General features: G+C 36.2%; 1 protein-coding gene across 16 annotated transcripts in view; it reads right to left on the reverse strand.

The window, feature by feature from the left end:
• Positions 1 to 12,563, reverse strand: part of LOC117409088 (teneurin-3) — a 428,090-nt gene that overhangs the window by 241,163 nt on the left and 174,364 nt on the right. The window contains exon 1 of one of the 16 annotated variants that reach the window (XM_058998614.1): positions 9,851 to 10,012. The exons of the other annotated variants lie outside the window; for them this stretch is intronic. The gene's annotated coding sequence lies outside the window, so the exon portion shown is untranslated. Of the gene's footprint in view, positions 1 to 9,850; positions 10,013 to 12,563 lie in introns of those variants that run through there. 16 annotated transcript variants of the gene reach the window in all.

The raw sequence follows: 12,563 nt of genomic DNA on the forward strand, positions 1-12,563 counted from the left end.
ATGTCCATTGGAGATAACTATCTTTCATTTAACAAATTCATGCTAACAAGTAGCAATATAAAATGATGCTACTCTTCCTGCCTTACAGAATTCATGTGCGAGTCACAAAGGTAAATTAAAACAAGCAGATTGCTTTTCTTTCAAGCTCTGGAGTCACTGCTATTTTTAAGAATGGTCTCAAACCACCCATGCTTTCCAGACTTCGAACTAGCGCTACCTTACACCTGCAGGATGCTGACACTTCAGTATGATGAATAAAAAATGTTTCATAATGAGCAAGATCAGAAAGCAACATGACTACAAACTTCAGATAACACATTTTTGGCATAAAATGATTAAAACATTTGCACTTCAGCAATAGCTTTAAACCATTTTTAGACCACATTATATATTGTATAAAAATGGTTTAAAGCCATATATTAAAAGGAACTGATAAAATACAGTATAATTCGGTTCAAACAATTTAACAGCAAATGCTGTAATTTTTCTATATAATTCTGTGAAAATACACAAAACTGTAAAGGGACAACAATATTAATCCAGAAATAGGACAACAGGTTTTTAATAATAATAATAATAATAATAATAATAATAATAATAATAATAATAATAATAATTACAACAACAATACAATACAAATTTCACTTATATAGAGATCCTCATGCAAGCATTCCAGGGCGCTTTACAAAATAAATATAAAAACGCCTGTGTCTAATATATAATCCAGCTACAAATAAACAGACCCAAACAAAAATATGTTTTCAAGCAGAATTTAAAAAGATTCAATTGTGCTAGCTTTCCTAGTTCCAAAGATGAAAGGCATTATAACTACCATAACTGCCCTGGCTATGACAGAGTTCAAACTCATTTTAGGGACTGTCAGAAGATTAGCATTTTGTGATCTCAGGGAACGACCAGGGACATATGGGGTCAGCAGAGCTTTAAGATAAGATGGTCCAAGACCATGTAAGACCTTATAGGTAATAATACTAATAATAATAATAATAATAATAATAATAATAATAATAATAGCATCAGTAATAAGACAAACTACTGAATAATGAGATGGATGCATTAATTGTATCAATTAAATATGCGATTAAAACCAAGATTAACTAGACTAAAAAAAATTAAATCGCGAGATTAATTTTTATATATATATATATATATATATATATATATATATATATATATATATATATATATATATGGCAACAATGAAACCGAAGAGAAGAGGGTATGTTAACAGTATAAGTATATATTAAAATAAATGTCAATAATGTATAACTTATTTTTGCATAGAACTGGAACGTGACATCCAGATGCACGGATTATGGATACTAAAAGAATTGTAGCATGGATATTTATGAATGCACAGCTTGACTGGTAAATTCCATGTTAGACACCACTGCTTTTACATAAATGAACCAGTAAAAATGCATCACACAGCACAAGCACACTTTTATGTAACTGATTACAGACATGATAAAACAACCCTTTGTCTGAGTAAACAAAGCCTAACCTTTATACTCTCCTGTGAGGGAATATTTAAAGATCATCTGCTGTAGGTGAATGTATGTAAAAGCTTGCAATAAAAATGAACATCCTTTCAAATCGCAGATGCATTCTTACTTTTTGGATGTCCTTATTAAAAAAGGCAGATTTGGAGTTTTGCACAGATTTAAATATAGCACAGATTTAAATTTGCTACACATTGGCACCTATACGCTTAGGTGACAATGTGTAGCATATCTCGCGCTGAAGCTCTGTGGGTCAGTTTAGGATTTGTATTTAGCATAGAGATATGGCAACTTTAGCTAATCTTGACCATGCATAGTGTAGGTGGTGGGGGGTGTCGCTTTCCTTGGTGATGGGGTTAGTGGTTACCCGCCGGGAGATAAATGCAAATCTTTTAGTTGCAGAATACTCTACTGTTGACTAGACTGGAACTGCCAGGCACTGGTCACAGAGCAGCCTGGGGCTAATCCCGGCCCGCCTCTATCCCAGCAGGGGTTTAAGTGTGGAGCAAAGCTTGTGGAGCTCCTGCAGAGACAGTTGCTATATGCAAGACAGAAAAATATCTGGGAATGTAGTTCCCTACCATAACATATTACATTACTTTATGAACTGTTGAAGAGAACTAAGAGGAGAACACAAATCTGCCACTTAAAATTCCACACTGTACAGCAAACAGCAGTTCTGAGAATACATAGACTATTACCTATTAAGGGTAGCACTATAGTCGACTAGAAAAGTGACAATCAACCTCAGAAACTGGTTGTCAACTGACTAGTACTGTGTGTTTAAAGTGTATACTACCAGAAAACTAGCAGTGTTATTGTTTTATTGTATTCAGCAGTTTTAATTGAAACAGAAAATAATTGTTAAGCTCTGTTTCTGATGGATGGAAGTGCAGCTTCATATGAATGACATTTAAGAACATTAATAAACAGTTTAAAAAAAAGGTAGTTTTAAAATATATACAAACAGCAAAGTAACTGTACATACACAAATACAGCACCACACATTACCAAACACATTATTTAATAATATTGTATTAGTGAAGTAAAAGTGAAGACTAGTTTTACTTTGACTATTCAACTCTGGCATAGTAACTTGTTTTTGTGGTATGTATTTACTTGCTGCTTGCCTCAAAACCTAAGTCTCAGGAATAAATATCCTGTTTTTACATACAATTAAATAGATGCTAAAGTCATCTTTACCTATTAAGTGGTAAATATGCCTTAATATATGTACCATAAACATACTTTTTTTTGCAAAATACAATTTTACTATTTGATAGCTTTCATTGTACATGGCAAAGCACATAAAAATAATTCATCTGTGTGTAATTTTCATACTGACTTGAGGTGAAAATCAATTTTAAAATTATTTCAGGCATTTTTTTTTAAAAGACTTTAAGTCTTACAATGATAATCATTTTTTAAATATTTTTGAGCAAATAGATGACTATGACTACACAAATCCTGCACTCTGACCACTGACATGATGACTTTTCATTTGACCAAAGGTAATTGGCATTGTGGAATGGATCTGACCTGTGCTCCCCATTTTATTATTTTTCACAGTTATTTTAAAACAATAGCTCTTCAGTGTGCAAAAGGTACGTTCCAGTTATTAAATGTGATAGAGAAATCGATAGGATACACTAACAGGTATCCCAGTCTGTCAGTGATAGAACTGTTGAGGGTATACCAAAAAAGAAATTCTGAGAACACAAACAATAAAAAGCATAGTACCCTACTGCTGCCTCAAGACACAAAGAAACTCACATTAAAAACACATACTAATATCCGCAGTTTTACATATGAATTTCTGTAATTTCTTACACAGTAGATTATAATGTAGTGTGTGTATATCCATAGACTGCACTTTTTGATTTGATCCCCACAGTATCTCCAGTTTTCAATATGGCGGTCTTCTATCTTACACAATGGATAAATCAACCTACTGAGTCTGACAATGCATTGTGGGTGAAACAGGGGTGAAGGGGCTGACAGAGCAGTGCAGTGACAATGGTGAGATAGACAGCAATGGAAGACCCTTTCAAGGGCATAGTCAAAACCAGTGCTCCCCTGGCTAGAATGACTAATGGACTTGCAACCCCGCATTGCAGTGATTGCCTATCTCAAGTTAAAAACACCTTGTCATTTATTTATTTAAAGAAATGTACCACAACTTAAGATGCAGCTTCTAAAATGTATATGGAGTTGGGCCCTAGTGGTTTCAAAGTGAACATCGAAGGACTGTTCTGAAAGTAAACAGAACTGAAATATTAAAACACGCGATATGCTTTAGAGATCCACTGGTACCAGACACCCAACAATTTCAAATTCAAAATATGCCTTTTTGCTAAAGATTCAAGTTAAGAAGCTTCTGCCAAATGGTAAAACTGGAGACTTGAGATCTAGTCATTTATCCTGAATCATGAAATGGGACACATACACTGAAACTACAGCTTGTCCTAGTAAGTCTCTGAAAGGACAAAATGCTGTTTCAAATCAAAATGTATATAAAAAAGAGAAGCCCAGAAGTTAATTGAGCAAAAACATTTTATGGGAAAGTTCCTCAGACATTTATTTGATTCAATAAAGAAAAACATGGTAACACTTTACAAAAAGTATAAAAAATTCAAATATCATTGCATAAATATGAACAAAATATTATTCCCTTAATGTATTTCAAGGAAGTAATCACCAATGTGAAAACAATGGCTGGTAAGTCTGACACCAAGAACATGAATCACTGTGAAATCTTTGTAAAGACTGACAACTTATTTATTTTAGTCTTTTTTTACTGGTTGAACCGCAATATATATGTTACTTGCTTAGCCTTAATTCATTATTGTTTATTTTGATCACTTAATGTGAGTCAGGTTGCTGAGAAAGACAAAACAAAAAATAAAACAGATGTATATGGGTCTCTCTTTTAGATACTCAGATTATATGTCAGTATTTATGTGCACAGCTACATATAGGAATTTTCAAGTCTTGTTTTGTTGGTGTCAGTAAAAAAAGCCAATATCTTGTAATTCAGAATATGTGCAATTGTTTTCATGTGCCTCACTTTATCACTAGCTACACAAATGAATGCTGGTACTGATCAGTCACAGGTTTTAAATTACCAATATGTTTTACTGATTACCCGTGTTCACTACCATCCCAGAGAGTTATTGTAAAAGGAAAGAAATGGCAGAAATTCTGAAGTTCTTCTATGGAATTGGCTACTTCCAACTTAGCCACCCTGTCTATCCTTTGCTGTAACCAAGTGCTGCTTTTCTTATGGGCAGCTTGCCTTCAATGTTATTCCTATAGGTTACTTCCTTCTTGTGATTTCCTCAGGTACTGTAGGAAGACTAGGGAACAAACTGAACGCAGATGTACTGTTGATGGAATATGAGTAAGGAGCAGTGTGGTACACGTGTGTATGTGTTGGTGTGGAGACTACTGGGTTGGCATGGAGGGGGTTACATTTCTGAAAATAAGTTTCCAGTTTTTAAAACGACTTTCTGTGGTCATTTTCTTTTTCTTTTATAAACATGTATGTATCAAATTATTACTGAATATATATTCTTCTCCATAAAAAGTTAGCAATACAAATAACTGCTGTGTAGTATATGCATTTTTGTAAACCAAGTTTGTAGCTCTGCTGTGTGTGCTGTAATGAGAAAAATGCCAGTAATAACAATTTAAATCAGGGCCTACTGAATATGGGGTTATGCAACTCAAAGGAAATGTAATTGTATCTGTCTGGTAACATTACAGTAGCAGCAATTCATTTCAGAATATACATTTAGATACAGCACATCAGTCCTCTATAATGCTTATACAGTATATTTTTTCAGGCTAGTTGACAGTTAGATGCATTTTGAGGGAAAGCAATTAGTCACATAATGGACCAGCACTAATGAAAAACCAAAAGAAAGAAATTAAAACCTTAAATACTTAGGAACTTGGTAGGAGTCAGGATATGCATATGGAAAAAGATGAATGTGGTTTCACAGATCCCTTGCATATGAATTTGTTATACACGATAATACAAAAACTCAAATCAGTGCTGAAAAGAAACACATTTTTAAAAGATGCAGCAACTGCCCCCTTCTGTAGAGTTCTGCTCATTCTTTCAACAACTCCAACACCCATCTTCTGTTACAACAATGTACTACTGTTTCTTGCAAATGAAAATAAGTTTGTCCAGCTTAACTTACTGTTAAACTCTAGGATCAAAAGATTTGCACTTGATTTACAGTGCTATATAGTTTCACAGTTCTACAGTTTAATACCTCTATCACATCTTGGCTGAGTAGGACTTGGCAACCATGACATCTGGATTAGAATCCCACCAACCTACTGATTGATCCATTAAAAAGCATTTTTAGCCACTCGCACCATTCTGCTCCAAGGCTGTTGATAAATACACAGCCAATAGGTTTTGTTAGGTTACGTTAGATACAATTTGGATGTTTAAGTGGTTTTGAGAGAGCTAGATAAATAAAGTAAACTCAAAGTGACAATTTTTTTAAAACACTCAGGCCCAAACTTATATAGGGGAAAAACCGACCGCAAAAAGCCACGTAATGTGCGTGTTCAGTATGGCCGCACTCATCGTCAAAATAGCAACCTATTTTATAAGACTAATTAGGTAAAGCAGGTGATTCCACAAACAATTTAAATGCCCCTCACTGCAATTAGCGGTGGAGAATTACACACCTCTCACAATAAATAGCGGGTTTGGGTCAACCCTCCGTGTGTAGGCTACACATTCCAAAAGAAAATGAATGGCACACAAAGACCTCAGCCTGGTACTAGCCATGGTGATGAGGATGCTCAGAAGAGAAAACTGAAATTTACCAATATAGAATTGGAGATTTTGGTACAAGCAGTACTTATAACACATGGAGATATGTTACAAGCTCGAAATACATCACCAGGACAAAGAAATAAAATATGGAATGTGTCATAGCTTCTTAATAAACAAATGTACCACTTCAGAGTTTGTAGTCTAGGTTGCTTATACGTTACGACGCATCATCCAGTTACTGTGCGTCACATATTAGTTCAACTTCTTATTTCGTATAGAATTCCAGGCGTACAGACTTTTCAAACTTCAGAAACAATACGTTTTATTTACTTAGATCCATGGCAGTCAAACGGGTGGAAAATCCTTCCATTGCACAACAATATGTTCAACGTTTTTCATTTGTAAACTTTATGTTCTTAACAACTCCATACAGCTTCAAATGAACAGGTCTTCAGTTTAACTACAACTTATATCTTCTTAAATTCTTATGCAGTTACAACTCTCTTATTTCTTATGTGTCTGTATTTCTGCCTATGTATGATTTTAAAGCATATATGTATGGTCTATAATATAGCTACATTATTCAGATGTGCCTACAACCAGCTGTACTGTATTTGCTCTAGCTAACTGCGTCATCTGTCCTTTTTTTTTTGCCGTTTTCTTTCAAACTCGAATTTAACAATACTGCCTGAACCAGTATTGTTAAATACCAGAATGGAATATTAGAAAAAATAAATTCTGTAGGCATTACTAAAATAATGGTGGAGGATGAGGCCTCATTGTATTACATGTCTATGAGACTTTTTCTTTAGTGCACCTCTGTAACAGGGTGACGTGTTACATGTGTGGGTAGTCACTGGAAAATACTGAGAGACACAAAGCATTGGTGTTGATATGCTGCTTAGGCGCATAGATTTAATTTTAACACCGAGCTGACACTAGGGTACCAGCAATAGTAGACCTACTGTCACATTTTATAAAGAAATACAAACAGAAACAGAAGCTAAAAATAAAAGTTTGCCACACAAAATCATGTCCCACTAAAAGGAATGTCCCGCTCCAGTAACCTTACTACTCTACGGTAACCCTCTCTATACTGGTTTGGGATCCACATCCCCTAAGTTGACCTACTTCTGTTCTGTTGCTTATGTAGTCCTGGCCTCCCAGCGACTCCGGGCCATTCCGACGGTCCTGGCTGGGAAATCGCCTTCACAGGCCCCGTCTTGCAGTTAAAGGGCTCCGTAGTAGTAGTTCCCGCAGAGCGGAGGCTTCCCTCCTTTATTATTATTATTTATTTCTTAGCAGACACCCTTTTTTACATACAATTACCCATTTATACACATTATTTTACATACAATTACATTATTTTATTTTTTACACATTATTTTTAAATAAAATTACCCATTTATACAGTTGGGTTTTTACTGGAGCAATATAGGTAAAGTACCTTGCTCAAGGGTACAACAGCAGTGTCCCCCACTGGGGACTGAACCCACAACCCTCCGGTCAAGAGCCCAGAGCCCTAAACGCTACTCCACACTCCTTGATGTAAACAAACCCTCTCAGTGCCCATCTGTACAGCAATGGCCTTGCAGCAGCCCCGATCTGTAACGCAGCCGCTTTGAGTTCTGCGCAGCATCCCAGGCACGCCCCCCAGCCAATTCAGACCTCCCGATCATCTTAGCTCAGGACGAGCCTGCCACTCAGCTGGCTGCTTAGCAACACGTCTCCAGCTGCGCGTTGCAGCTGATTTTTCACAGGCACACACTTGCACAAGAACCAGTAACCCGGTTCCCTGTCACAGCATCGGAATATCATTCCATCTTTTCTTAATCTTCTCCACCGTTCTTATCATAATGTCTACACTCTAGAGGTAAAGGCTCTTGTTAGAACCTTGTTTTGCCACTGTGGGGTGACCTTTTTAGTGCTTCTAAGAACATTTTTTTACAAATTTACAAACTGACTTGATCAGAAGGGTTAAAAAATTAGCTCTTTGCAAAATGTTACTAAATGTTTCTTTGTCTTTGAAAACAATGTCTCCTTCTTGCTGCAGACAAGTCTCCCACATCACCTTGCCTTTTATATAACCTACTGTCTGACTGCGGCAAATTAACGCCTGCTTTTCAGAGTTCTTAAAATAATCAAGCAAATACGAGGCCCGCAATTACCGGCAGCTTTAATAAATTAGACGGAATATTTAATAGACCTCATTTGCAAAATCCCCTCCCAATTTTAGCGGTTTCGTTCAGAAACGCCCCAGAATTACATATGCATATACAGAATAAAGAGACATTGCCCCCGCAAATCACGTCTTAGTTGCGTGTTTATGCCATTGTGTGTGTTTTATAAATCCCATCCAAGAATTCAGAACCCTCAGCACCCGTTTTACAGTCGTAAAACATGCGCAATCCTTTTATAAATCTGGGCCTTAGTTGTTTCTGGCAGCTCAACAGCACCACAGACTCCTAATCACTACTTCAGTAATTTCCAGCATGCAGTAAAATGTAATCATATTGTGTAGATGGTGAATTTCATTGCTGTGCCGACTCAGGCCTACAGGGGATTGCATGTTTTGCACAGTCATGACTTGTTCTGAGGATCATGTTTTTCTAATTTAGTTATAATAATCTATTTAGTGGTATGTAGTGGGTTAGAGTCTGAGTTTCCGAAATGTGCTTGCACACAGAGCTGCTTTTTTAGCTAACCAACAGCTAAGCAAATAATCCTAACGGTGCGGTACTAAATAAAACACGGCTGTCAAACATTTTCTTTAATTGTGGATATTTACATAAGTCATAATTGTTAGACGTATCTCTCTCAAGAAAATAAACATGCAATTCTACATGGCATTAATATAAACAAGCTGTTGAGCTCTTTTAGTTTCTTAGCTTTAGTTATGTGATTTAGGCTGTCACCCATTGAAATTGCTTTGTCAAAAAAAAAAAAACTATCATCGCTGACTTTCATAGAATTTTAAACAAACTTGTCAATTTTCACAGCATTTTAACCAAATTATTATTAAGAAGAAGAAGAAGAAGAAGAAGAAGAAGAAGAAGAAGAATCTTTAAAAGGTACCAAAGATGTGAATTAGCTAGACTATAAGCAGGAAATGCTTGCACAATACTGAACCATCTTTAAAAAAGTTGCATATTGTGGTAGATGTGTTTGGAAAGATGTGTAATAAGGACAAAACTGGGAGTTTAGATCAAAATTGTTTAACATTTGGCATTTTTTCTGGAAACAAACTCTGACCTCAAAAGGAACAATAATACATTTTAATTCCTTGGTCTCCATTTATTACATTTTCTCATAGTACTCTATGTACATTTCTTTATCAGTTTTAAATATATTATTTCAATACAAATATATTCTAAACACACTATTGTTGGTGTTCACACAGGGCCATTCTTTTAATGATTCAAATGACGATAAAGTAACCACCTTAAATATAAACTACAACCATATTTTACTTTTAACCATCGAACACATAGTTCACTTAAAAGAAATGCTGCTGCTGAGAAGAACTTACCTTTTTTACAATCAGCCAGTTGGAAACAGGAAAATAATTTGATCTGTATTTGCAATATGATCTCCACCCACAGAATATGCTACAAAGTACACAAGCTAGACAGAGGAAATGTCATAGTGGTCGGTGTAGATTCCTTTAGCCAGGGGGTCAAGGGTTCATTCCCCAGTGGGGGCTAGTGTGACCTTCATGCTAGAAGCTTGTTTAACATCAGTACTCTGGGGTCTGGCAACTGGCTATCCAGAAGGTGGAGTAGAACTCCTCCTTCAGGGAAACAAAATCACCAATGGGATGCATTCTGGTCTCGCAGCTCTCCTGATGAAGAGATTCTTGGCAGCCGACAGCTGTATAACCCCCCCCCCCCCCCCCCCCCCAAAAAAAAAAAAAAAAAAACTCACCAAGACGTTAAGGCCAAAGCTGTGAACACCATGGAGCCTGATAAATATATTATGGTGTACAGTACATCATGATGCTTGCCATTTTGATACACATGAAACATGATATGAAAAAGTACATGTGCAAATCTAAGTTTGACATTCATACATACAGACATAGGTGTCTTGATACCCCTGGATTCTTATACACTCAATAAACTGCACTTATTGTAATAATATCCTAAGCACTCTTCTTTACCACTTTAGGGTAAATATATATGCTTACCATCGTCAACAATAATTCTGTAGCACAGAGGCATAAGTATGGAAATACAAATATTTAGCAACGAGTATAAGTAGAGAAACACAGAGATGTATGTATTTGTGGATTGCTAACATAGTAATATTAACCTAATAGTTTAATGTATAGATTCTTAGCAATATAAGTAACCTCCAGCAATTCCAACAGTTTGTGTGGCAAATCCTGTTGTAATCACTAGGACTGACAATCAAAAAACATCTGCAAACTGAAGAAACACTGCGTCATCTTTTAAGATCATCCACTGTAGGTGAATCACATTGCAGCCTTTTATTAGTTCCCTTTCATGTTCTTTAAGTGCTGGTCATATCAGAAAAATGGATTGCTCTCAAATTTCCCTGAGCTGTCTTTAAGATAAGGCTCTCAAGTGCTACTATAATTCAATGCACAAACTGATTTATGACTGTTTTGAGTCACCCACGCAAGGATCTTTAACATACTGTCATTTACTTTGGAAACTGGGACAAAAACAGCAATATTTTAAAATACATCAAAACCAAAAGCTTGATAAAGTATTCATAATTCAAAACTAAGAGACATACACTTGTGCTTTTATTACATCACATGTTACCACTACTACTTTCCAAGGGGCAGAACTACAGAGCACACATCACAAATCCTAGTTTATGTGGCCAAGGTTTTCAGAGTTTTGGAATTGAGTACTTCAGAGAAATGCACATTTACCAGAAAATCTATCAGATCTGCAGGAACTACAGACAATTCCCTCTTTTTTAAGAAACGGTAAATGGCTTTACCCTGCAAGTCATACCTCACGCCTTCTCCCACTGCACCCTCGGCATAAAGCTCTCTATGCCATTGCGGCCTGCAGGAACTGGAAGTTAAAGTCTTTCTGCAATAGGAATCAGGATGGAGCCTGGTCTTGTAAGGTATTCCCAAACACAGACTGAATTCTACAGAACAATGGTTCCCCAACGTATTTTTTGCGTGCTTGGTTCTTGGCTATAAGCCCTATGTAAAAGTACATGAACTTCAGGCAGGCACACTAAACCCTCAGGCAAGCAGTGTATTAACATGATTTAAATTATGTAAACTGTACCTGCCCTACAGGTTTAGCAGTCTGAAACAATAGACATACATAAACTGAAACCACATTCATCGTTCCTGTCATTTTACTTTATAAAAGCACACACAAATGTACTCGATACCCTGTAATTATATTGAGCATTACCTCATTTTTTGTACCTGTGGAATGATATACTGGTGCCAAACCACCACAAGCTTTCCTTGTAAACTAAACATCAATCCAGCTCATAAGGCCATCTCCAGTTTTGGTCCTTGCACATTTGGAATGTGCACAGCGCAATAGCACTGCCTTTGATCCCCAAAGAGATTGCATGAAGACAGGGGTCAGATAATGATCCAGCTGTCAGTGCCCTGAACAATTCCACACTGAGGGCTTTGAGTTAGACCCTGTTCCTGCTCATCACAAAAGCCTTCACACTTGTCACCTAGATAGATGTACAGTACTTCACAGTTTTGGAAGGAAATTGCATTTGTGCCTCTGATTTACACTTCTTCACTGCATCATACTGTACCTGCTGCCAATCCCAGATAACGGAAGTATGTCATTTATTTTTAAAACTCATTCCAGTCTAATCGTCACAAGTTAAAGAGCTCAGACTTGGCTTAAAATATAGAGTTACTAAAGAATATTTAAATACTGCAAAAGACATGACCATTTAGTAATACTAATATTTATCATGTTCCAAAGGGTAATTCTGCAGTATTTGGTTTAGGGAAAAGCATATTTCTCCTTTAAAATATGATGTCGTTTGCATAACAAGCTTTATTTGTGCATTATGCAAAAGGAAAACAAAGAACTGTAGAAGTTGACTGGTACTGTTGACCCATCTTACAGCTCAAAGATATATATTTTTTTGTTATAATAATGTGGTATACTTTTAACAGACACCATTAGATGCTTTCTCAAGACCATTGTGTCCATTATTAAAATAACTGTGTTTTTTCTGTGCATAACTACTCAGCATACAGTACCCCTTTG

Source organism: Acipenser ruthenus, chromosome 2 (assembly GCF_902713425.1).
Source record: "Acipenser ruthenus chromosome 2, fAciRut3.2 maternal haplotype, whole genome shotgun sequence".
NCBI lineage: Eukaryota > Metazoa > Chordata > Actinopteri > Acipenseriformes > Acipenseridae > Acipenser > Acipenser ruthenus.